A 26,199-nucleotide genomic window follows, 5' to 3' on the forward strand; every position below is an offset into this window, starting at 1 on the left:
ACACCACAATATTGCCCGTTTGGAACTTGCAAGAGAGCGCCAAACAAGGGACATTGAAAGGTAGAAGAAAGAAAAATGATGAGAAAAAAATGTAACCTTGATGATCCTGATGGGTTCTAACATCACTAGCATGACAAGGAGATCCCACCTGCGATGTTTTCCACACTACACAGAGGAGGGGGCGCCACCATGATCTGGGGTGCTTTTTACTTCAATGGAACAACGGCGCTTCACGTTGTGCATACAACAGAGATGTTGTATGATTAAAGGCTCTCATCTGTGTGGTCATGATGTGGTTTTTCAATAAGGCAACACTGCAGTTCACAATGCCCGCCTGACAAAGGACTTCTTCGTCACGTAGCATGAAGAATACAAGACATCAGAGTAATTTATGTATTTATTTTAAAAGCTAACGATTGATTGAAAGGTACAGTATATCCATATCTCCTCGTTAGGGTCGCAGGGGCATGCCGGAGTCTATCCCAGCTGACTTTGGGCGACAGGCGGGGTACACCCTGGACTGGTCGCCAGCCAATCGCAGGGCACATATAGACAAACAATCATTCACACTCACATTCATACCTATGGACAATTTAGAGTCGCCAATTAACCTCACCTGCATGTTTTTGGAATGTGGGAGAAAACCCACGCACGCACGGGGAGAACATGCAAACTCCACACAGAGATGCCCAAGGGAGAATCGAACCCAGGTCTTCCCGATCTCCAGGCTGTTAATGTGTTGGCCAACATGCTAACCACTAGACCACCGTGCAGCCTAGTACAGTATAGTCAAGCTAATATACATCCATCTTCTACGCCGCTTATCCTCACTAGGGTCGTGGGTATGCCGGAGCCTATCCCAGCTGACTTTGGGTGAGAGGCGGGGTACACCCTGGACTGGTCATCAGTCAATCGCAGGGCACATATAGACAAACAACCATTCACACTCACAATTTTAGTTGTACTGACTATAAGTAAGACACTGTTTTGTTACACTTTATTACCCTGGTTAACGTCATTTTTTACATTTGTATAATAATTTATACTTATAATTGATGCATGAAGTTGACTTTCTCTCTCCACTTACTTACATGCCGCAGGTCCATCATACTTAAGCAATGGCTAAGCAGTTTTACTCTTATTTTGCTTTACCATGCAGTTGATAACGTATTTTTACACGTGTATGACGTGTATGGGAACGGAAACGCCTTCACTTTCTTACGTGCTAGTCAAACACCACACTAAATCACTGGGTGAGTACTTTTACTTTACTTTCATTTTATTATACAAACATCTTTTTACACTCATGACACTTAATAATAATCGATGCATGAAGTTGACGCTCCCTCTACACTTCCTATATGTTACACGTCCATCACACGTCAGCAGTGTGTGAGGAGTTTTACTTTACTGACATGATCAGAGCATATCCTCCCAAAAACATCAGCATCAAATATTTGCAGGGCGAGTCCAGCCAGTCCCCACAAAAAAAACCCTCCAACTGCTCACTAGTTCCCACAGTCGAACCTCCTAGCATGCAAGAAAAGTCATTACACGGACGTTTACATCAAAGTTCATTTGGATGTGTGTGCTTCACATGCACCGGCTGCCTTCCGCGTCATACATGAGAGTCATGAAGAATGTTTCTGCTGTTTGCTGCACACCGCAGGAATGAATGTTTCCTTTCCCCACGGCCAAGCCTTACTTCAGTGCGTATACCGTGATTGCGTCGCATTTACACTCAGCGGCCAAAACACATTCAACTGATGTTTGCAGCAAAGGTGGACAGAGGAATGAGAAGAGCAGTGAGATGTCAAGCTTAAGCCTGTTTTATGCTTTCTGCATCCGCGAGGTCCGTGCGGCTCACTGCGGACAAACGTCGTCATTTAAGTTTAAGTTTAAGCATAAAGAAACACTGAAACAAGTTGTGTTTTAAGTCAAGTTGTTTTTTATTTTCTTTTGCAGTGAAAGCACATTCTCCTGCCGGGGTACAAGTCCCCGTGGTGGGAAGAATGACGGGCTGCGATTGCCGCACTCCTATTCAAAGGACGAGTGGACCACCTTCTCTTCTTTTTCTGTCGCAGCAGCAAATAAATACAACACAATCCTCTTCTTCAAGAAGGAGACGCGCAAGTTTCACTATGTTGGAAGTCAAGTAAACAATGGCAAACGTCTTCCGCTCTAGTTTAGTACCGTGGTAGATGCGTGTTTTCGATACACTGCCCCCTGCATTTTTGGGAGCAGACGCCGCACGGAGTATAAGGTGGCTCATTCGAGCGGAAAGTAAACCAGCCTTTAATCAACATCAAACAAAGGGACCTGGTACTGGCCCTCAGGGGCCCGCAACACTTTTGGCAGCTTTCTGCGCTGCATTAATTCATTTTTAAGACTTTCTATGTCGCTTGCTTGCAGTCTGACCTTGTTTAATTGCTCTAAACTTTTATTTTCTCCAGAGACTTCTCTAAAAATATTTTTCACCTGCTAAACTGTTTATAGATAGCGTTGGACATTAAAGTGGAAAACTTCAATACAATCAAAAATAAATTCTTCAATGGCAAGATTTCTCAAAAGTCTGAAAAAATGTATTTTTCACTTTGTTTTTCCCTTTCAGAGGTCGCCACACAGAGTCCATCCATTCAGATCCATTTTGAGTAGTTTTCACACTGGATACACTTCCTGACGCAACCCTGGCTGGAAGTCGAACCAATGTCCTCTGCTTTGAAAGGCAGGAGCGTGTACTATTATACCAACAGGCATAAAAGTCTCAACACATCCAACTAAAAAATAATAATTTCACAATTAATAATAGCTTTAAAACCATTTTGATGCTTTACCGGTGGAGCATAAGGTGTACTGTATCACATCCAGCAGCTAAATCAGTGATGTCATCATGGAAGCGTGCAAGAAGATTCCAGTAACAACCTGTGGAGCTCTGATACATTCCATGCCCAAGAGGATTAGGGCAGTCCTAGACAACAATGGTGCTCACACTAAATGTTGACACTTCGGTCACAATTTGGACATGTTCACTGTGAGGTGTGCTCACTTGTGTTGCCAGCTATTTAGACAATAATGGCTGTGTGTTGGGTTATTTATATACTGTACACTGTACACTGCTACACCGGCTGCACATCAGTGACTTGCGGTGAGTTCATGGCTGGTGAGGCTCCTTTAGAGTTTTTTTAATGTTAATACAGGTTGCTCAACATCAATACTGTAGTTAAACGCATTTCAAATGAGGGAGACCAACTTATTTTTTGTTATGGTAAATATGAGACCACCTAAATGTGGTCATGCCATTCAAAAGCTTGGAAATGCTTGACGTTTGGAGTGCAAAATATCAGAAACCGCCATGATACCGTGCTACAGTCCTACGCCATAAAACCTTACCAGTTAACATATAGTTCATTAATACCTCAAAACTGAACATTATTAACAAAGCACACTGTAAATACTTCTTAAATTAACCTCTGGATTGACTTTTTCTGTGATATGAAACAGGTTTCATTTGTCTGTACAGCACCTGCAAGAGCTCTTAAGGTCAATTAATGTTCTGAACAATAAACAGCCTTTTACAGTCACTGAAAATACTACTACAGCGATGGCCTGGCAGCTAAACAGTTCATAAAGTACTGAGTAAAACCAAAATAACATAGTCAGGTCAGAAGATTCCCTTCCAATTCTCCTCTATAGAAAATCAAGGCTCCATTAGTTCACACCTTGTAGTGCTATGAAACACAGTCGTGCTCACTTTACGGGTTTTGGCCACAGCGTCTCTCCAGTCCATACTGACCAGTAAAAAGGCAAAGAGCTCAGTGGAAAGTCAAAGCAGTCGGCCCGTGTGTGCAATCCGACATCAGGATGGGAGACAAAAGCTCACCAAAGTGTTCAGAGAAATGAATCCATGGAAAAGACACATAATCCTCATTACAAAGGGGCTTGGCGATGCCTTTTATGACACATGTGGGCGCTTGAACAATTACATATTTGCTAATCTCATCAACTAGCTTGCAGGCAGCATTCTGGAAGCTTAACCTTTGCGGCTCACATGGAATCTCCCGATCCAAACAGGAAAATGTCATGACTGAGTGCCTCCCACTGCCACTCCTTTCACTCCTGTGTAAGCCGGAATACACTTGAACACATTAACAGATACCACATTGTTTCCCTTTTTCATGTTGACGCACACTCACTGCGCTTATTAATGTAGGATTATTACTTCCGCTGCTATGGATACGAAATATTTGAACCAGCTCTTATAATGAGGATATCATTTCAATGATAGTTTATGTTTACATTTGTGGATGTCCGAGAATGAAGAATGAATACAGAAGCACTGATTAGAGAAGTAGAAAGGAGAAGCATATTCTCATGAGATTTTATTAGGATTTTATGCAAAATGCACAGTTTTTTATCTCAAATGATTCATGTTAAACAATGTGGAGGCATGCGGCATCAACAAACATTACCTAGATAGCCTAGATATTTTACATCTATTTTTTATCATTGTGAAAACGCTGATCCATAAAAACAGGACAATTTGTCCTCAATAGCCTCAAGCAACGGAAATAAGCACAAAATTATGCATTTTCAGTGTGTCAGTGGCATGTTCACAGTGTTTGTGGAATATCTTGGAGCTGGATTTGGAATTTTTGTGCCCAAGAAGAAATAAACAATGAGCATAGTTTATAGTAGTTCAGGTATATACTTCTATAGTTCAGGTATATAATACTTCTTGAGCCTATTTCGTCCAGCTCCTCCCGGCGGATCCTGAGGAAGATGTAGTCTCTCCAACGTATCCTGGGTCTAGAATGACAGCGCTTCCCACCTTATGTTTAAGGAAGAGCTCAGTCACCCTCAAGAGAAAACTCATTTTGGCCATTTCTAAATGCGATCTTGTCCTTTCGGTCACTACCCAAAGCGGACCGATGCAAGGACGCCACACAAATTTGCCTGCCGATCTTGCTTTCCAGACCCCGAGGTACTTAAACTCCTCCACTTGAGGCAGGATCTCATCCCTGACCAGGAAATGGCACCCCACCCTTTTCCAGGCGAGAGCCATGGACTCGGACTTGGAGGTGCTAATTCTCATTGCAGTTGTTTCACAGTCGGCAACGAAGCGATCCAGCGAGAGTTGAAGATCACGGCATGATGAAGCCAGCAGGACCACATCAGCTGCAAAAAGCAGAGACCCAATCCTGCAGCCACCAAACCGAATCCCCTCTACGCCGTGGCTGCGCCTACAAATTCAGTCCATAATGAAGTAATGAACAGAATCGGTGACAAAGGGCAGCCATGACGGATTCCAACCCTCACTGGAAGTGAGTCAAGCTCTGACACCGGTCATAAGGGTCACAAATTACTAAATAAACCTTGATCTTGATCTTGAATTAGGTGGTCCAGTACCGCATATTCCCGGAGTACTCCACACAGGATCCCTGGAGGAACACGGTCAACTGCCTTCTCCAAGTCCACAAAACACATGTGGACTGGTTGAGCAAACTCCCGTGCACCCTCAAGGACCCTGCCGAGAGTGTAGAGTTGGTTCACAGTTCCACGACCAGGACAAAAACCACAGTATCCTCCTAAAAGCCGAGATTCAACTATTCGGTCGATACTCCTCTCCAGATCCCCCTCTTAACAAGAGGGACCATCACCCTGGTCTGCCAATACAGAGGCACCGCCCCCGATGTCCATGCAATGCTTAGAGGCATCAATAAGTAACATGTTTACATGAAGGTGACTCTGAATATAAAATGACACCTCAATAAAGAAAAGTCCAATATTTTTTAAGACAAAATGAATCTTTTTGTAAGGATAAGCGGCATAGAAAATGGATTGGATGAATGTTTTTGTATTAGGCATCTTTTCAATATCAGTGAAATAGCAAGTGGTAATTTACAATAAGTTGCTCACAACCTTTGAGACTATTTTTTTCTGGCGGGTCACGGCTGGATCTCTCCAGGTCACCGGTGTGACAAGAAGAAAAGCTCTGACTTCCTTAGGAAAGACTAAACATAAGACGACCAGCCTTTTCAGACTTTCTTATATTTGGGTGACTTTTTGTCGTGACAGTTGGCGTGCATTGTGACTAAGCGCTGCAGTGACCCCACAAGATCCAGCAGATGGAGCTGTAGTGAAATAAGTGTGTAATCTGGCTCACAATTCCCATTACTGTATATACTGTATTACTGAATACATTATATACATTACATTACATGTACGTTACTGAATAATATTGTCCAACATTTTATTATTTTGCTTATCCAACAAGTCAAATATTAGGATTGTCCTGCATTGGTGGAGGTCTGAACTGTTTTGGAGAGTATCACTTTGGAGCATTGTGCAACTGTAGTGAAGTTCATCCATCCATTTTCTTCCACTTATCCGGGTCCAGATCGCGGGGGAAGCAGTCTCAGTAGGGAAGCCCAGACTTCCCGGTCTGGGAGTGAAGTTCATATTGCTGAAAAATCTCATTTTGAATGTCTTATATTGGTTTTTCTGCTCAGCACAGGTGCAGTATCCAAAGCAAGTAGTGTATGTGAGGTTTTACTTTACAACACATGCATTGCTGTGTCATTCTAGTTTTAAAAAACTGGGCTCCTTCTGTGACCTTGCACAGGCTTCCACCAGCAGCTCCTTCTCCGGGAACCTCCAGCTCGCTTATCCAAATTGCAGTCAAGCTTCAGAAATAAAGAGCCCCTGGGAGCCTTTTGCATGAGCAGACAAACCCTGTTCACCGACAACACGTCCCCACCAAGTTCATCTTGACACTTTCATGCATGATTCTTTTTGCCAGTGAGAATTTCCGCCATTGTTTCCTCCTAATCCTGCTCCACCCTTTGTTATGTTTTTCTGTTTCTCATTCCGCATTTCTATGGTGACAGTGTACTTCCTGGGAATAATAGAGGCTGGGGGATTAAGAGGCGAGAAGGCGGATGGCGGAGTTTCTCATAAATAGGTAAGAAAATACTCATGACTGATGAATGGCATCAGCAGATGTGCGACAAGAGGTCACACTCTAACAGGAGCCTTTTATGCCACACACTTGTACAAGAAAGTAGAACGCAGAAGAAATAGTCAGTGTTGTGTTTTCTGTGTAATCGTAAGAATTAAAAAAATGCACACACTACATGGACATATGCATGCAAACACACACATTTACAGTGACACACACAGCTCTTGTAGGCAACAGCATCATCAGATTCCAAGTGCAGCCTTCATCACAGCAACGTCCCATGATGATAGCATTCCACATTGCTTGGGAACCACACACACACACATGCACACGCACACACAGACCACAAAAACCTTGGAGTCAAAACACATCAAAGCACACACAGACAGACACGGGGCAGTCAGGGAGGAGGCCCAATACAAACAAGCTGGCTTATTTGGAAGAAGAGTTTGCTGCATTCTTGTGGGCATGTTGAGCAGGAGATGGATTTTGTCAAGTGGTTACATCAAGAGGAAATGCAGACCACTCCGGCGGTGTAACCCAAGCCTTGCAAATGTGAGTGTCATTGCCCAGTGTGTTTCTTAGAGTGCGCTTATGTTTAAATGTGTGAAACATCCAGTGGCTGCTGCGCTCAATGTTTACCCGACCGCGGTAACCACAGGTGAGCCGCAGTTAAGTCACAAAAGCCAATTAAACTGTTATGAAGTGGAGTTCCCTTATTTATTTCTTTATTCCCAGCTGGCAGGGACCAGGAAGAGAGTTAGTGTGAGTGCAGGCCAGGCGGCGGTAGTCAAGCCCCCCAACCCTTGCTGCCTCTGCTTGCAGGGAAAGTAGAGGTCCCCTGAGACTCAGCGGGGCAAACCAAACCTCGACATTTTTTGACTCAGGCCATTTGTGCTTGGGCCCACATAACACCTACATCTTGGCACACTTGGATCACTCAAGTTTGGTGCACTTCCCCTCCACTGGCATTTTCTAATTACTGTACAGACGGCATCCACCCATCCATATCCATCCATTCGTTTTCTACTGTTCGGTGTGGCAGGGAGCTTGAGCCCATCCACAGCTGACTTTGAACGATAGGCTAGGTACCAATCACAGGGCACACATAGACAACCATTCACGCTAACTGGGAGCTGGAAACCAAGTGAACCACTACACTATCACTGACTCAATGCTGTGATATGCATGCTGAGCCAATACTTGGCACTACATTACACTACACATACACCAAAGCCTGAACTCCTGGGTCTTGTCCAAAACCTCTTATCGGAGTACTGCACCGCTTCCAGTACGTGTACGTGTATGTTATATATTTTTGTCTAATCAGATTTCAGCTTCTAAGTGTTGCCATGGCAATCTAATATGCCCAGGGCCTTCAGAATCAGTCGTGCTGGCCGATGCCACTTAAACACTATTAGCATTGGGGCTGTTTCTTTAACCAATCACATTTCAGATTTGCCTTTCTGGGCCAGCTCCTACAATAACGTCAACATTTTTCCCTCCTCTAATTGGTTGATCAGAGCAAAACTGTTGTCTGTAACAATCTGGAAAAGAGGACGGCTTTTGGCTATGAATAATCAGTATAGTATTTTATTTATATTTGATATGTTTTTGTCATGCTTTTAGATGCATATTGATTGTGAACTGCTCCAGATGATGTTGTAGTGTAGAGGTTAGGAGTCGTCTGAAGCTTGTTACATTTGTCCGAGCACCAAGTTTACAGGCTGCTTCCACGAATTATAGCCGGCAGAAATACGATATATTTGAAAATATAGGGTGGACTGGATTTCATGCTCTAAAAGTAATCATGGTATTCATCTCCAATACGCATGATGAATCGTTCTCGGTAACGCCACACCTTGTTATACTGCTTTTTTGTATTATTGATGGTTTGTATAATTGTGATGTTATAGTGGTGGTATTAAGAGGTGGATTCAGTTAGTTTAGTCCCCACTGAAGGCCCAGGTACCAAATGCACGGCCTACCACTGGCATGAATAATCGTGCCGGGCCTTTGTCCACCTTTTCCAGCCGTGCTAGAGGAAGGGAAGAGTACCAAACCTGAGCGTGGATGAGAGCACTCACACTAGCCAAATGTGCCAGACTTTAGGTGTTTAGTGGGCCCAAGCAGAGTTCGAATGACCAAGTGTGGGTACGCCCTTCAGATCTGTTATCAGGCTGCGAAATGGCATTGTTACACGAATGAACCGCCCGGATTACACTATTGGTACTGCTTTCAATGAAAAATGACCGTCCCTTACAATGCAGACTGGCTACTACTGTATGAAGCAGACACAATGTGTGCCGCATACCAGACATACATGTATTGCAGTGACGCACACGTCACCAGCACCGTCATACTACTATAGCCGACCACTGCGACCGGCACCTGTGTACAGGAGGAGGGAATCGCCTCTCTTATAAAAACATCCTGCAAGTGCAGCTGAACACACATTCGCACACACCGCAGCCCTCAGCACCACATACTGGACCAAGAGGCAAACACCCCGTGTAACGCACTTATTTAGGCCCCCGTCGCCACCACCTCCGCCTCCCCAAGGGAACCACAAGCATGCTTTTCCCAGGCTCTGCTCATATTTTGTGTCGCAGGTGTTTAAGTGCAGAAACAGCAGCGGCGCTTTGGAAACACTCCCGCTGCCAGTCTCAGGCGTGAGGGAACACGCTCGATATTGCCTTGACAACATGTTTATTTTTTTGGCTGTTATGCCTCCACACAATGTGCCCCCCTCCTCTCCTCATAACTCCCCTCCACCAGTCTGCTGTTGCTGCTTCTGCTGCTGTGTGAGTCCATGCACTACATCAACACCCCGCACATGACAAGGCATCACCTGAAGTGATACTCAAGCCCTGATGTCATCCACCTGGACTCACTCTGCAGCACCCATGCTACTTTTGCTGCCTGCTGGGAATAGGCTGTGTGTGTGTGTGTGTGTGTGTGTGTGTGTGTGTGTGTGTGTGTGTGTGTGTGCATGTGTGTATGTGCGTGTATGCGTGTGTTCAAGTACAGAAAAGCCTTCTTTCTTTGTAGTTTGCAATGCATGTCTGTATATATGAGTGTCTGAAGACTTTCTGCAGCTTAGCAGTGTACGTTTGAGCATGCGTGTGTATGTGTGTGTGTACATCTATGTGTGTGTATGCACTACAACAGGAGGGATTACAAATGATTGAATCTGTCTTATCAAGAAACAGCACACACACACACACACACACACACACACAGACACACACACACTGCTTCAGGGAATACAAGTAATCACCCCTGAGGAATGTTTTCCTGTCTTACCCATCATCACAGGGGGATGTGTGTCTGTGTGTGTGGGTGTGTGTGCGCGCGTGTGTGCGTGTGTGATTGCGCTCGTAGAATACCTGTGTAGTAGGACGACAACGATATCATGTCAAGTCTTTGCAGGTTGAGAAGACAAAGTAAACATTTACAGCATGTGTGAAGAGCAGGAACATAACATCCATGAGGAAAAAGAGTACGTGATTATTACTATTATAAGCTGCTTATTAGCCACATAAAGGCAATCCATGTTAGCTGTATGTGAAAATGGACATTTCAGACCAATACATTAATTAAAATGACTACAGCCAGCCGTGATGACACAATGTAATGTACAAAGGTATGGGGGCCGCATTGAAAAGACAATAAATAGCGCTTTGAGAAACAAAGTTGTACACAAGGTAATATCAGAAGAACACATTTGTTAATTTACAAAACGTATCACCAGGATAAAGTTCCAGTCTTACAAAGTAATGTGCACAACTGTCCCTCGCTATATGGCGGTTCGAATACCGCTCCCTCACTATATTGCCGTTTTTCAAAAAATAATAAATACTCGCTCTTTCGTGCTTGACTAAAGTATGGCCTGTTATTAGTCGAAAAATATTGAAAGACAAGTTGCATGTAGTATTCTGGTCGCTAGGCATCAGTACTGTTATGAGACATGATGTTAGATTACATTACCTGCCACACTGCGTGAAGAGATCAGCCGACATGCCATGGCTGAGGTGGAATGAAAAAAGGTTCTACTTTCATTCTGTGTAGAAGTGGTAAGTTTTTGGTTTCTTTGTCCTTGTGTGTAAATTGAATAGGTGCATTAATTGGAGCATTTACAATAATGATAATAATACTAATAGCAGTATATATATATAATGTATGAATGTACGGTTTATAGCATCTGTTTTATATATAGTGGGATATGATGTATTTAAAGGAAAAGATGGAGCTGTTTGCATGTGAGCCAATGGATGTGTGTACAACCTCATTATGATCCTCCCTACAAATTGGTTCAATTGGAACATAGATTCAACTGTCATCAAACTTGTATTGTAGAAGCCTGGAGAGGAGAAAAGAAACACACACACACACACGGCGCCTAACAACCAGAGCGACAAGTAGGATTCAAACAAAGAGTATTTGTGTGCCAATAAAGATACCGCTGATGAAAACCACTTGGCATTCAAGGAAAAGTCAGAACAAATCCTGATGGATTGTAAAAGTGTCTAAAGGAGGAGGCGCTTTGGGAGGAATTTAAAAAAGGAATCATGTCGTCCAAAAACAGCTGACGTGCGCCAGGAAATACCACAAGTTGTCCGTGGAGCTGAGAGCTTTCGTGTCTCATCTGCTCTGCCTGGCCACTGCTGGGACATACGACAAGAGGCTGCCTATCAAAACTGATGAGAGCTTTATTGCTTAAAGATGAGGTGTGGAGCACACTTTGCATTGGGGCAGCGTCACAGCAAATCTAGCAGATGTTCTTCCTTCTTTGTTTGTTTCTTTCCACTTTGATTTTATATTTCATACAGCGTTAAAGTTGAAATGAGTGCAAATAAATACATCCCATAATACTTATAGTGTTGTTTAATTCCCATCACGTGAAATGCAATATATATTTGCACCCTCTGAGCTCTGCCTGGCAACAAGTGGCCACACAAACGTGAGCAGGAACGCAAAGATGAAACTGTTTTAGGTTTTTTTAATGAATTGTTCTTTAGTACGGGGGTTTTCAAAATGTGCTATTCCCCAAAAAAGTGATGGTCTGAAGCATATTTTGTGGCTTCAATCAATAAGTAGACATGGCACACGGGTGTCCAGACGTTTTTCCACCGAAGGGCCGCATACTAACAAATCAAAGGATTTGGGGTCATTTTGATATTTCTAATATTTAAACTCAACGCATGCAGACATGCTGAGGTGTTTTATAAATTTAAAGAAAAATGTGGGAAAAAATCGTATTATCATGTTACCCTGATCAAGACCAGTTGAGTAATTGCAAGAATTTACATTTTGCACAAAATGTGCTGATCAAAAGTTTAAGACCACTGCCTTTAAAAGTCAAAGTCTTGGAAAAAAAGTGGATTCAATGTCATTGTCATGATCTTTTGATGCTTTCTCTTTTCGAATATGGTCGGATTGTTGAACTGCACTGATCTTCATCACCTGGAACATTCCCACTAGCCTCCTGGAAACACTGGCATCAAGCAAGCCCAAAACCCTTTTTTGAGGTGATTAACAAGAATGGCACAGCTACTCATTACTGAGTCCTTTTTTGAACATGTTATTTCTACTTTAGTTTTGTTTTTTTTGTTTTTTTTAGCTATGGTCTTAAACTTTTGATCGGCTGATGAATAGCCTACTTGACTTTAATGCTTGTTTGCAATAAATTGCTTCCTCAAAAAACTGTTTTGTCTTTCTCCTATTTCTTCTTTTTGCATTTTGAAGGTCTACTTAGAACCTCTTTAAGATCCAACAGTGCAACATTTTCATCACGAGTGTATTAGTGTTATTAGTTTGAACACCAGCTTTTTCTCGACACATTATGCCTTTTTCAACGTTTGCTTTTGTTTTCTTGTTTAAAATGTATTTTTAGAATGTACCACAGTCCATTAAAAAAACAAACTGCAGGCCGCAAATGGGTCCTGGGAAGCATTTTAAATACCCTTGGCTTAGTGAGTTTTTAAATGATGTTTTTCTTTATTTTTCTCAAACTTCTGTGCCTCCCATGGAAGGCCTGCCTGACATTTTGAAACCTGGTTTAGTACATGGCTGACGGAAGAGAAATGATCATTTTCATATGATTTCATATATTTTTATTCAACCTTACCTGGCAGCATTTGCATTTGAAATAAGGTGAATTGTTGGCTTGGTATCCTATGCCTGGAGTATTAAAACAATCTGAGATTTCAAGAATAAAGTCATACATTTAAGACAATAACGTCGTAAATGTATGTTACAGGCATTGCCTGAGACAGCTATATAAAGGGGTGACTTACGTGACCCTTGGCCTTGGGCATGCGCGGGGTGTGGAAGGCTAATCTGTTTGTGCTCAACTGCTATGTTTTGCTGCCACGTTATAAATAAAAGCTTGCCTGAATCAAGAGGAACATTTCCTTCCTTCCTGAAGAGCTATGCTCTATTTTCCCTCTGACATGTATGACAGGATGACACGTACTATTAAAAATCTATTCTGTGGCCCGAATACTCTGTCGTAGTTATGAATGTTTACATGTTACTCAAACTATTGCCACTGCATAAAGGTTTATGATGGTGACAGTTTGACTGTGGAACAGATTATTTCTGTTTTAATTATTTCCTATGGGGAAAAATGAGTTCAGTGGACGACCAGCATGGCAGAAGAGACGTGTGACACTGTTTATTTTTTCCCCTACACCTTCCACAAGCGGCTCCATAAATAAGCTCCATTTCATATCACCAAACTAGTCTGATCTTTCGAGGTTAAAAAGGACACGTTTCTTCTCATCTTGAGAAAACAAACAGTGGCATTCTTTCCAGTGGAGTCTGCTATACTGTATGTGCAGGCGCATAGTTGTTTTCCTGCTCCCCCCCAACATCCCAATCAATTCCTGATGGAATTACTGCATTATTCCATGGAAACTGCCTAACATGAGCAGGTGTTTGAGACTCTGGAGCTGACTGCCAGACAGAGCGGACTGTTCGCACTAATGTAAAGCGACAGGGCCTCTGGAGGGAGGCGGAGGAAGAAAGAAAAGAGGCTCATTCTGCTTTCCAGGGCCGCTCTATGACTTATCAGGTTAATCAGAGGTTAAACACCACACGCTTTGCTCAAGTTCATTAATTCTCTGCCTGACGAGTGGAGTTGTTATTCATTTAATGACACAATTCAACATATTGACCCACCAATATGTATTCTATATAGGGTCATGTTTTTCCATTTCAAGCTGATTTAATTGTATAATTCCCACTGTGATATACGTATACAGTATACAGTACTGGACGCTTTGTTAGGTACCGCTGTACAATCTAATAAGATAAGATAAGACACACCTTATTTGTCCCACATTGCGGACAATGTACAACACACAGTTGTAGATAATGTGAATATAATATCACTTTTCTGGTGTGCAATATGTGTGCTCTATGTGTGTATGGCAGTGGTGAGCGGTGCATTTGGTACCCGGGCCTTCAGAAGAGCCAGTATCAAACACCAGTATAAAAATGATAGTAGATATGTGTCATGACAGGGTTTAAACCACAGTCACCCATATAGAGCAACAGCAATGCACCATACAGGTATGTAGAGAGGGGTGAACACCTGCACATAAATAAGACAGCCGCCAATATTTTACCAATATAAGTCCCCTTATCATCAGATACACAGTCACCAATGCGCCTGACTTACACTACTGTTAATAATTTTGAGTTAATGACAAATTTCCACCGGTACACCGGCGATTGTACACACACAAATGTGATGAGCATAAATAGAACGGTTTGGTGGCTAAAGGTTCCGACAGCTCCAAACATCTACTACTACAACAACATTATCTGAAGCAGTTTGCAATCAATATTTATCTCATAACATGACAAAAATATAAAACCTTTTAGGTAAAATGCATTTACTTACCAGAGATTTCTCCTCAGCTAACCATTGTGGGCATAACTTATCATGCAGAACAGTTTAGCTCTGATCAACCAGTCAGGACTGGGGGCCTGCAAGCTGACTTTGAGGCAAATCAGAAGTCAAATCAGAAATCTGATGAAAAAAAACAGCCCCATTGCTACCGTGTTTCCGAGAATTTGATTCTGAAGGCCCTGGGCAGATTACGTTGATACAGAAGCTGAAATCCCAAAAAATCTAACATACAACTGGAAGCAATACAGCTACAAAAGGCAGATAATAGACTGTTGGGAATAAATTTGTAGAATTTAATGGAACAAATACTACAATTTAAGTTTGAAATACAGATCGGTGCTTCTGTTAGTTGTTAGGCCAGCAGAGAAGGCTTTGCTGACCCTGACTGCACACCACTGGCGTATGTACTGTAAATCAGGTATGCAGGTTTCTGCATTTATTTTTTATTAACCCTTGTGCTCATTTCACCCCCAAAAAATGTTAAAAAACAAGAACAAAATGAAAGTACTCCCTTCATAAAACATTATTGTCATACTGCTGGCACCCGGGAGTACCCATCTATTTTCTATGCCGCTTATCCCCCTCAGCTGGAGCCTATCCCAGCTGACTTCGGGCAAGAGGCAGAGAGATTAGTTTTCAATGTGGCCCTAATACCTCGGAGACGCTAAACGAGGCTCCACTTTACATACTATTTCACGGTTGATGCCAACTTTATATCAGACATTTACTGCATATTAAACGCTGAAGTGGTGAATGTGAAAGTATCGCGTTGTTTGATGTGACAGATGCAGCAGGAGTTGGAAACGCGGGGAGACACTCCATAAATCCAAAGAGGAATAATGTTCGCAGGCAAGCAAGATGTCATCAGCTTGAGCATCTACGAGGCTTTCAATGAAAAGCAGGAAACACAATGCATCTGACTCACATCTGTTTCTGGTGATGCAGACGCACAAAAGCGAAAAACGAAAGAGAGAAACACGACTCAAAGGTGGTTCTAATTAAAGAGCTATAGATAACCTATTATTTATTGGAGGCCTGCCATTAGTTAGAGTCCCACTAGTGTCGTGCTTCTTTGTAACAAAAGCAGATATCGACCCCGTCCATCACCATCGTCTTCAGCCAATAAGCAGTCACGCTGACAGAATGACACGTAAACAGAGAGAAGGGCGCACGCAAGGCCCCGACCTCTACTCCCTGGGCTGAACCTCTTGACAGAGACCAACTGAACGGTTGCCATGGCAGCCTGGGACAGCGAGAGGAGCACATCTGTTAGGCTCATGATGACAGGGTCTCACCACGTCTTCTGCCGGTCGGACACAGGAGCAAAAGTCCCAGACGACATTCACACCTCGCCCCCTCAGTCTGGCTCGTTGTGGCAGTCTGTGAAAAGATGACAGAACTGTTGCAGTTTTTGTCATCATTTCATTTTCCAAGCGTGTGAAAGCTTGTGTGAGAGGTGCATCCATGCAATAAAGAAGTCGTGTGACTATGTGGGCATTTACACACCCTAGTGTCCAAGTCCAAGTCCAAGTTCCTAACAATTCAACCAATACTTTGGGAAAATATTCTCCAATGTTACACAAAAACCTGGAGGCCAAACTGTCTGCTTGTGAGATGTCAAGCAAGTTATTTTTTTTTATTTTTATTTTGTGATGTTAGCCCAGAAAACTATCACGATGGCATGTATCCCAGGTTTTCACACCAGTTCAACTCACTGTATGGCAGGGGTCTCAAACACAATTTATCTGCGGGCCGCTGGGGGTAGAGTCTGAGTAAGGCTGGGCCGCATCAAGTATTAGGAGTAGGGCTGGGAATCTCAGGATAGCTCACGATACGACATGCGATGCATGGCTCACAATAACCATAACATCTACATTACAGTAATAGGGTGAATCAAATAAATAAATAAATAATTTCACAGTTTATATTTTGCTGCATTCAGCTGGGATAGGCTCCAGCTTACCCGTGACCCTAATGAAGACAAGCGGTATAGAAAATGGGTGGAATTTTTTTTACCACATTTTTTAAGTGACTCACTTCCTCTTAGTTCAGTGTAGGCTGATGTGTAGGCTATGAGCAACATTGGCTTGCTGCGGGTCGTATTACAGTCATCTTTGAAGACAAGTCGCAGGCCACAAAATGTGACTTGGCGGGCCACAAGTTGGAGACCACTGCTGTATGGGAACACGTTTTTTAAATTTCATTGTACATGTGTATCGTGACAGTAAAAGGCATTCTATTGTAAACAGTACAAATATGATGACAACCATAGAATGGGAAATGGACACAGTCTCATAACTCATGAGGGTCACAGGTGAGCTGGAGCCTATCCCAGCTGATTTTGGGTGAGAGACAGGGTAACACCCTGGACTAGATACCAGCCAATCACAAGGCACATATAGACAAACAACCATTCACACTTATGGACATTTCTCCAGTTATTTTAACATGCATGTTTTTGAGATGTGGAATTCAGGATTTCCGCAACAAATGACAGCTCCTCTATGTTGGAAGCACTCATGTAGCCCCAGAACATGATGCTACCATCCTCATACATCATACTATGTAGGCAAGACACAATCCTGGTATTCACTTGTGTTGGCTAATTGAGCCTACAATTAGATTAGCATGCATGCAAGGTTGTTTCGGGATGTGGGAGAAAGCCCCCACACAGATAGTGAAATATGACTGCACTCAGTATTTACACAGGCCAAAGAAGAACCAATAAAATGTTTTATTTTACAGAATTTAGAAGCACTTGTGCATCATCGCCACCTACAGGACTGGAGTGGAACTGTATCTCCAGGAACTTGTGTTTGGCTCCTTTGGCAGAGGTCTGCATTCTGCTAAAAATGATGTGAAAATGTACGGTGGACTGGTACTGAGCACCATTTATTGACTTGTTTAGAAAGAAATATATTGATTTGATTTCCATTAAACCTCATACAGGGGTGGCAACTTTACATTTAGCCCCACTTGGGTCTAACTGAGGAGGAAGCAACCAATCCTTCTGTGCATAAACATCGGCAACCACTATTTCATTTAAATTACTGCCACGTACAGGATTGATTTCTATGACATTTAAGATCTCTAAGAATCTGTCATCACAAAGTAGCTTGCTACATAACAAATGAACAAAAAATAGATTTCAATCTGTCTAAAACATATCTGATATGTCATATCGGTATGTTTTAATTGACGCTTCACAACGTTTAGTTGATTTTTCTTGGTGATCATTGGTGTTGGAGTGGGATTCCAGGGTGATCCAGGGAGAGCTTGCAGTTCCACGTTACATCAAGTTGTTTTGGTCCGCGCTTTCCAGCAGAGTCTCTGGTGGGCTCGCAGCGAGAGGCTTTTGTGTGCTCGATATGAGATTACAGTAACATTTACAGGGACGTGAAATGATGTCAGCGAGAGTGAAGGGCGATGTGGTGAGGAATGTTGTCAGACTTTCAGAGGATGACGACACGACAAAGTACACGACAAAGAAAGCCGCAGAGCACATGCGGACAGAAACACGCTAAAAAAGACGGAGAACGTACGTCAGCGTTCTCGGCGCTGTACTTTGCAAGCTAGAAGATGTAAGGTCATATCAGAGGATTTTTTTCAGACTTTCGGTACATGACGACAGTGAAGAGAGACATGCGTGAGGAAAAATGGTCTTCTTGATGAAATACTTAAATGGTCTTTGTATATCAGAAACAGTCAGACTATCAAGTTACACCCACTTGTGTTGTTGTGCTACATGTGTTACACATGCTGACCTTCATCGACTACATGATGTGCATTATAAAATGAATGCAGAGGCAACCTCTCTCTTACAACAGACACTTGGGTTAATAACAAGGGCAGTTGGCATGTATCCACCTTTTTACAGGGGCGCTGTTCTATAAAAGGCACTGACACAAATGCTGGCAATATTCCTCTTTTGGAGGTAGTATCATGATAAAAATGGGATGGCACCGGTGTAGAAGATAATGTCAAGAAGGCTGGACCGGAGGGTGAAGTTTCACACCCTTTCACTCAGAAGTATTTTACACATCGCACTGTCCTTGCCACATACTGTATCATTATCTGCCATATGTTTCTGTGGAATAGTGCATACAGTTGCATACTTGGCTGACTTCTGTGTACCAGAGAGCTGGCTTCAGGTATCCGACAAGGATGCCTGGAAGTATGGAAGTGACAGAGGGAGAAAAAGTGACAGAATACTAAGGGTTGATGGCAGGAAAATAAGCCGAGGGCTGTGGAGCCCTTGGCAGCTGCAACATGGCAGGTGTAAACAACGCGATCGCTTCACAAGTTGGGATATGACTGGTGCAGACGTTTCCATTTTTTCTTGCAACAGAGATGGCTTTGTAATCTTGGCGGTATAATTATGGTGTTTGTAGAATAATTGGACACTTACGGTATACGGTTGTGAGCATTGAGATGAAGCAGTATGACAAATGACAATATTTTAACTTTGGTTTTTAGTTTAAATCCTGCTTGTTGTTGTTGGTCACAGCAAACTGGAGTGTATTCATACTTGGCTCCACTCAACAAGAAAGACAAGCTCAGCAGCCACCTTACTCTGTTTTTTTTGTTGTTTCATGAACTTTATGATGGATTATTTTAGTAATAACTTGATTGATTTCCACTCACTTGACTTCTAGATACAAATACGCTTGTTTGCGTTTCCGTTTGAGCCTGTGACGACAACAACCGGAAGTGACGCTACGTGCAGGCCAGCAATGGGAGGAAAGTGGAAGAGTGGTGGTGTATCTGGTGCCGACGTAGAGCAGGGTGTCATTCCCACAGCAGTGAAAATGAATATTAAAAGATAAGGAGAGTATTGCCAAGCAGTACAGTGTAGATAATGAAGTGGGCAAAGGACAGAGCCCTGGAGTACACCCATGGAAAGCTTTTGAGTTGAATAAACAATAATAGGTCGATAGTCTTTTTATCTTTGCTCACATGCCCCCCCTATAATCTCCTCCATGTACACTCAGATAAGGAAATGAAAATTTGTACTTGATTGCGATAAATCCTTTGGCACACTAACAAAGACTCCACTCACAGTGTGCGATCCCAAGCAGCCTCATCAAATTACTGCTGCTATTCATATGTGACTTACAGACTGTGCCGTTCCACCTTTCCTCAATCGTTTTCAAGCTTTCCGCATTTTAGCTGTCCTCTTGTTCATCACTAGATTCAAGTTCAAGCACAGAGAAATTTTAAGCGACAAAGCCAGATGAAAACCCTTGATACAAGTACTTTTTAACTCTCTTCTCCATAGATCAAACCAATTGTTGGGTAGTTGAAGAAATGCAACGTGCTGTAAATTCAAATGAGCTTTCAAGCTGAGCTATTTTGTTTATCTGTTTATATCAAGCCAACTAAAGTGTCTGGCCTTCACAAGGCGGTGACGCCCAACTACTGCACCCCAGAGTGGAAACACAATAAAGCTGTGTTGCCCAGACACAATCAATGAAATTACTGCATATGTCACTTCTCATTAAAAGTAAGTGTGTGTTGTATGTCTAACAGCCCCTAGCCTACACACTCATCCCTGCTTGGCTTCACACTGTGAGGCCAAATCAATGTTAATGAGCAACAAAACGTGTTTACAGCATGCAAACATTCTTAATTGTCACACATCTGCAGTTTGTTCGACACGAACCATTTAAAAAAGTGAAAAGCCCGGCATTTTTGCAAGAATTGTTTTGTGGTTGCATCAAGCTTGAATACATTTTGACACATCACACCTAACTAAAGCTGAGGCACAAAGTGTTTTGGTGTGGTGGACCAACCACGAAGGTAGGCTAGGCAGTGTAACAAAACAACACAGATGTGTGTAATTCATTATAAAAACCCCTGGTCACGACACATGCTTGTCTGGCTTTTTGTTGCTAGGCAGAATAGGAGCAGAGCAGGCATTACTTTTCCATAGTGCAATGAAAAAAGCCCTACAAGAACATGACAAGCACAGTAAATGCGTATCAGTGTTGGGTGAGTTACTTCCAAAATGTAGTGCATGTAATATTACTATGTATATTATATGGTAATTATTAAATAAATCATTAATTTTAATTATATAATAGATATTCAATAATATACTTAATATTACAATATATTATTTAAATAATAATTAATTCATTAATAATGAATACATTTACAATACATTATTACCATATCACGTCGGGGGTCCCCAAATGTAGAGATGTGATTCAGAACGAGACAGGAGTGAAGGATAAGTGGAATAAAGTGTTTACTCTCCACTGAACAACAAGCAACAACAACTTAGCAATGGCTCAGTTGCTACAACCACATGACCAGGAAACAGATGCGAAACACAATACTATTTTGTTTATCCTAAAGAAAGCCAAAACAAAACATTACAAATGATACCAATTTTAATAGAGCTATTTTCCATTCAACTTTTTTTTCTCCAAAATTCTGTTTAAAAACAGCCACAGATTACAATAAACCGTAATTTGCCCGAAAAAAGTAACACATCATTTACAGTGGCGGACGGTGCATTTGTTCCCGGGTCTTCAGTGGGCTGGCCAGAATTTTTTTCTCCAGACACCATGAGAACCAGTATCAAAAACAAACCGATAGTGATAGTAAATATGTGCCATAACAGAGTTTCAAACCAGGGTCACCTGTGTAGAGCAAGAGTCGTCAGCAATGGCCCACACAGGCATTTGGAGTGAGGAGAACTCCAACACATTGAGTAAGACAATATAACTTCAGATACATAGCCACCAATACCCCTGACTTACATTACTGCCTGTAACTTTGAGTCGGTGACTAATTTCCACCAGTGATCGGCAGTACACCGGTGCTTGTAAAGTTGGTGCTCATTTTCAGGTTCAGACATCCAAACATCCAAACATCTACACTACAACATCATCTGAAGCAGTATCTGCAAACATGACAAAAATATAAAACCTATGAAGTAAAATACATCTACTCACCAGAGATGTCAATTTCCACCTCCTCAGTGGCAATTGTGGGCGTAATTTATCTTGTTGAACAGTTTTGCTCTGATCAACCAATCAGGACTGGGGGCCTGCCTCTTTGCTCTGATCAACCAGTCAGGACTGGGGGCCTGTAAACTGGGCTGAGAGGCGAATCAGAGGAAAAAACAGTCCAATTGCTAATAGTGTGTATGTGACAGGGGCCTACACTCCTGATTCTGAAGGCCCTGGGCAGATTGCATTGATACGGCAACAGATAGAAGCTGAAATGTGACTGGGCGAAAAAATCTAACATACACATACACCAGGATTTCATGTTACATGTAATGGATCATGGCGCAGCACCAAGGTAAAATACAAGCCGCCACACCTTGGAAATGAGTTGGGGGTTTTTTTACATGAAAACAATGTTAAGTAATACAGTGTATGAATGCACATACAGTATATACTATATCAGGGGTGCCCATTATGGCGATCGCATGTCACCTACGTACATCATAACCGTCACTCTGTAGATGTCATATGACATCAGCAATTGACATTGACATTAAGCCCCCTCCTGATTCACATTTGTGCCTCTGCGGCAAAAACAAAAAAGGTGGAGAACAGATGTTCACAGCCACACACAGATAAGGCAACTTTCATCTATCTTTAATAATGAAATTATTATTCCGATTACGGATAAACTAACTGACGGGTAAGATGATAACGAAAGTTATCCGTTCACTTTTAGTGGCTACTTACGTAGAAAAAAAAGTCAGTTGTGTCATGGCTGCGTGTCATGAACTCCACTATGGAAGTGTGTGTTTTCTACAAGTTTGTTTGTCAAACTACTATTTCACGATGAACTGGAAAATGTGTCCATTGCTGAAAGCTTTTTAATATGTTGCCTTGACTTAGGCTGCATTGTCTTTTGCACAATCCTTTTAATTTCTGATATATACAGTATCTGTAATGTTTTATAGCAAATGCTAACTGGACGTAATACATTTGAGTGTATGTATAATGAACGCTACGTAGCTATTTTGACTGAGATACAGTACAGTACTACTCAGTTTATGTACATAACTATTGAGGAATTATGTGTAATTATCTTCATTGCCATATTGATTTGAATTGTGCATTTAAAAAAAAATCCTGTCACAACGACACAGCAGCCACATAACACAGCAGCGTCAGTCTGCCTCCCATGCAGCCCACCACCACAGCTTCAAAAAGTATTGTTACTTTTCAACAGGTGCAATATTATTGAAAATTATATTCATTATGCTGTACATTCCTGCAAAAATACTTTAGCGCAGGTTTTCAAAGTATGAGGTGGGCCTCCTTGAGGAGGAGCGGCTTCAGAAAAATAAAGACTATTTTCTTTCCAAAGTTGCTAAGCTAATCTGTTATATGTAAAGGCGAAATGAGTGGATTTTTGGTGCATTAGTATGATTGGTTTTCTTTTGTAAAGAATTACACTCAAAATTTTTTACCATGCACTCTATATTAAATATAAAATATCAAAAAAACAGCGCCATCTTCTAGATCCGGCAGCCCCTTGCCCATAATGCAGACTCTCCGCTGAATGAATGCTAAATCGTGTGTTTCATCTAGACTTCCAACATGCCACTCATGTCCATTTCCTTATGTTTCAAGCTGTTTTATACAAAGAGTGGTTTCAGCACTACACTTACTTTATCATGTGCAACCTAACCAAGTGAAAACAAGATGGCATGTATCTGAACACCTCCATGGATCAAGTCCTCCTATGCAAGCTGAACAACAGGTGTCTTTGTGCACATGAAGCTGCAGCAGGCTGCAGAGAGCAGCCGCTTGCTTTGGGTTACACTCTTTGAAAGTGATACGGCCGAGCTGCTTTTCTCAGGCCCAGCCTCAAATCTGCTGTTGACGGACAGACCACCCAACTCTGAGCTCTTATTGGCGCGCGGCGTAGAACAGGCCGCCTCCTGTCAAGCTCCTCTGGGAAGGAAACGGATGGAGTACACTGTCAGGGTCTCGCTCACAAGTGAATGGGCAGATTAATCAAACAAGAGCATCGGAGTGGAGGAGACGGCTGGAATACATGTAGCAATTAAACGTACCCCTGATATGAGCCCGGTGGTGCTTGAAAAAGTGACAGCTGGATCAAACCATCTCTCAGAAAAGAGCACTGTGTTATGATGCCAAAGTTTGTTCTGTCTGCTTTTATTTTCATTTTCTTATGCAACTTTATGTGACTTGTCTGCCTAGTATTCACATCAGAATACAGTAAAGGTTCCCTCTGGTGCAATAGTTGAAGATGCCATGAGTATCAGAGGCGGCAGGCCCAGGTTCACCTCACAGCAAAAGTGTGTGCTCAGGCTAAGACAAAAGATTCACACCCTTGTGCTCCTTTCCAGAAGGCGTCCTCGCCCTAAAGTATGCAATAACAAGTCAGGAGGTGAAAAAAAGGACACTAAACAGACTTCACTTAAGTCTCATGTGACATATGAATTACTCTCATAAAAAGTCTGATGATGTGAGTTCAGCTTTGGAAATAAGTACGCTAAATGTCCATTCCTGTCTCTCAAAGTCAAATGTACACCAATGGCCTCTGCAGGGCAGTGGTGTCAGTTTTTATTGTCCCTTTGCATATCCATCCATACATTTTCTAGCAGCTTATCCTAATTAGAGTCGCGGGGGCATGCTGGAGCCTATCTCAGCTGACTTCGGGCGAGAGGCGGGGTACACCCTGGAGTGGTCTCCAGCAAATCACATGGCATCCTTTGCATATTGTAAAATTAAAATGAATGAACATACATTATTCAATATTGCACTAATTTGCTTTGTCATCTATAACGCAAAGATGTAGATGTTTTGTTCAGATGGCTGAGCATCTTTAATGCACATGTATCAAAGTGGCCTCCCCACATGCTTGTATGCAGTCCTCACTGGAAACAGTTTGGATACCCCTGCTGTAAGGGATTATTACTCAAGGTTCCTTTTTTTCATTCATTCATTTTCTGCCCCGCTTGTCCTCACTAAGGTCAGGGGATACAATGGAGTAGGGCCTCTGCCTGCTAACAATGGTCATTTGGGTGGTATCACGTTTGTTAGTATCCCATTAAGATGTAATGATGGTCACGGACCCACCTGAAACCAGGTTAAATGACTGAATCTTTGAGGAAGGGATGAAAGGACAGCATTGTATGTGGAAGAAAGGTGGTGTCGTAGACCTTCCCCCCTGTTCTGAGATGGCTTTTCACTCCTCTTTCAAACCATCTGTCTTCTCTGTCCAGAATGTGTCCATTTTCGTCCTCAAAAGAGTGCTCTCTCTCTTTGAGGTGCATGTAGACCGCAGAGTCTTGACCTGCTCAGTGCGCTGCTTGGTTTCCCGCATGTAAAAATCGGTGCATTCTTCACTGCACTGGACAGCATACACCAGATTGTTCTTCTGGGTATGGGGCGTCCTGTCTTTGGGGTGGACCAACCTCTTTAAGTGTTAGCAGGTTTGACGTGTACTGATATACTGTGTTTGCTAAAAGAGATTTTCAGACAGACCTGAGACATACGGGATGACGATGCTATTGCGTCTACTACTCTTTTCCTCCTCATCCACCTTGCTTTTGTTCTTTCTGGAACGAGATACACTTTTCACAAGTGATCAGCTGGGGTAACCACAGGTTTTGAGGGCATCCCTCAGGTGCTTTTGCTCTTTTCTCTTTGGCCTGTGGGCTGGGGGGAACATGATCAGCTCTTTGTTCTAGGGTTCCAAACCATAGTTTTATTTTTGTCCAGTTTTAAGTGTTTGATTTTTTCAACAAAGTCCATTGACTTTTGGACGTGATGTGTTTTTTTGTTGGCCAAATACTTAGCAATATTGTAAGTTACAGACTTAATGATGCTGATAGTGGGTCTGAGGGGAACCCCTTCTTTGTGTATTTTCTAGGGGTTTAACAATTCATTCACTACATCGATTTATATTTCTATGATTCAACTATGGCCACACGGTGGCCTAGTGGTTAGCATGTTGGCCACATAGTCAGGGGATCGGGAAGATCTGGGTTGGGCATCTCTGTGTGGAGTTTGCATGTTCTCCCTGTGCGTGGGTTTTCTCCGGGTACTGCAGTTTCCAGATATAATTCTATTTTTATATTACAAATTCATGTATTTTGGCCACACGGTGGTCTAGTGGTTAGCACGTTGGCCAATACAGGAACAGCCTGGAGATCGGGAAGACCTGGGTTCGATTCTCCCCTGGGCATTTCTGTGTGGAGTTTGCATGTTCTCCCCGTGTGCGTGTGGGTTTTCTCCGGGCACTCCGGCTTCCTCCCACATTCCCAAAAACATGCAGGTGAGGTTAATTGGCGACTCTAAATTGTCCATAGGTA

The 26,199-nt window shown here is 42.5% G+C and overlaps 1 protein-coding gene across 1 annotated transcript in view; it reads right to left on the reverse strand.

Moving 5' to 3' along the window:
* The window catches only part of zdhhc15b (zinc finger DHHC-type palmitoyltransferase 15b), a 70,609-nt gene that overhangs the window by 32,463 nt on the left and 11,947 nt on the right, over window positions 1-26,199 (reverse strand). The window contains exon 2 of the mRNA XM_054791374.1: window positions 16,175-16,259. The gene's annotated coding sequence lies outside the window, so the exon portion shown is untranslated. The remainder of the gene's footprint in view (window positions 1-16,174; window positions 16,260-26,199) is intronic.

This window comes from Dunckerocampus dactyliophorus, chromosome 11, assembly GCF_027744805.1.
Source record: "Dunckerocampus dactyliophorus isolate RoL2022-P2 chromosome 11, RoL_Ddac_1.1, whole genome shotgun sequence".
NCBI lineage: Eukaryota > Metazoa > Chordata > Actinopteri > Syngnathiformes > Syngnathidae > Dunckerocampus > Dunckerocampus dactyliophorus.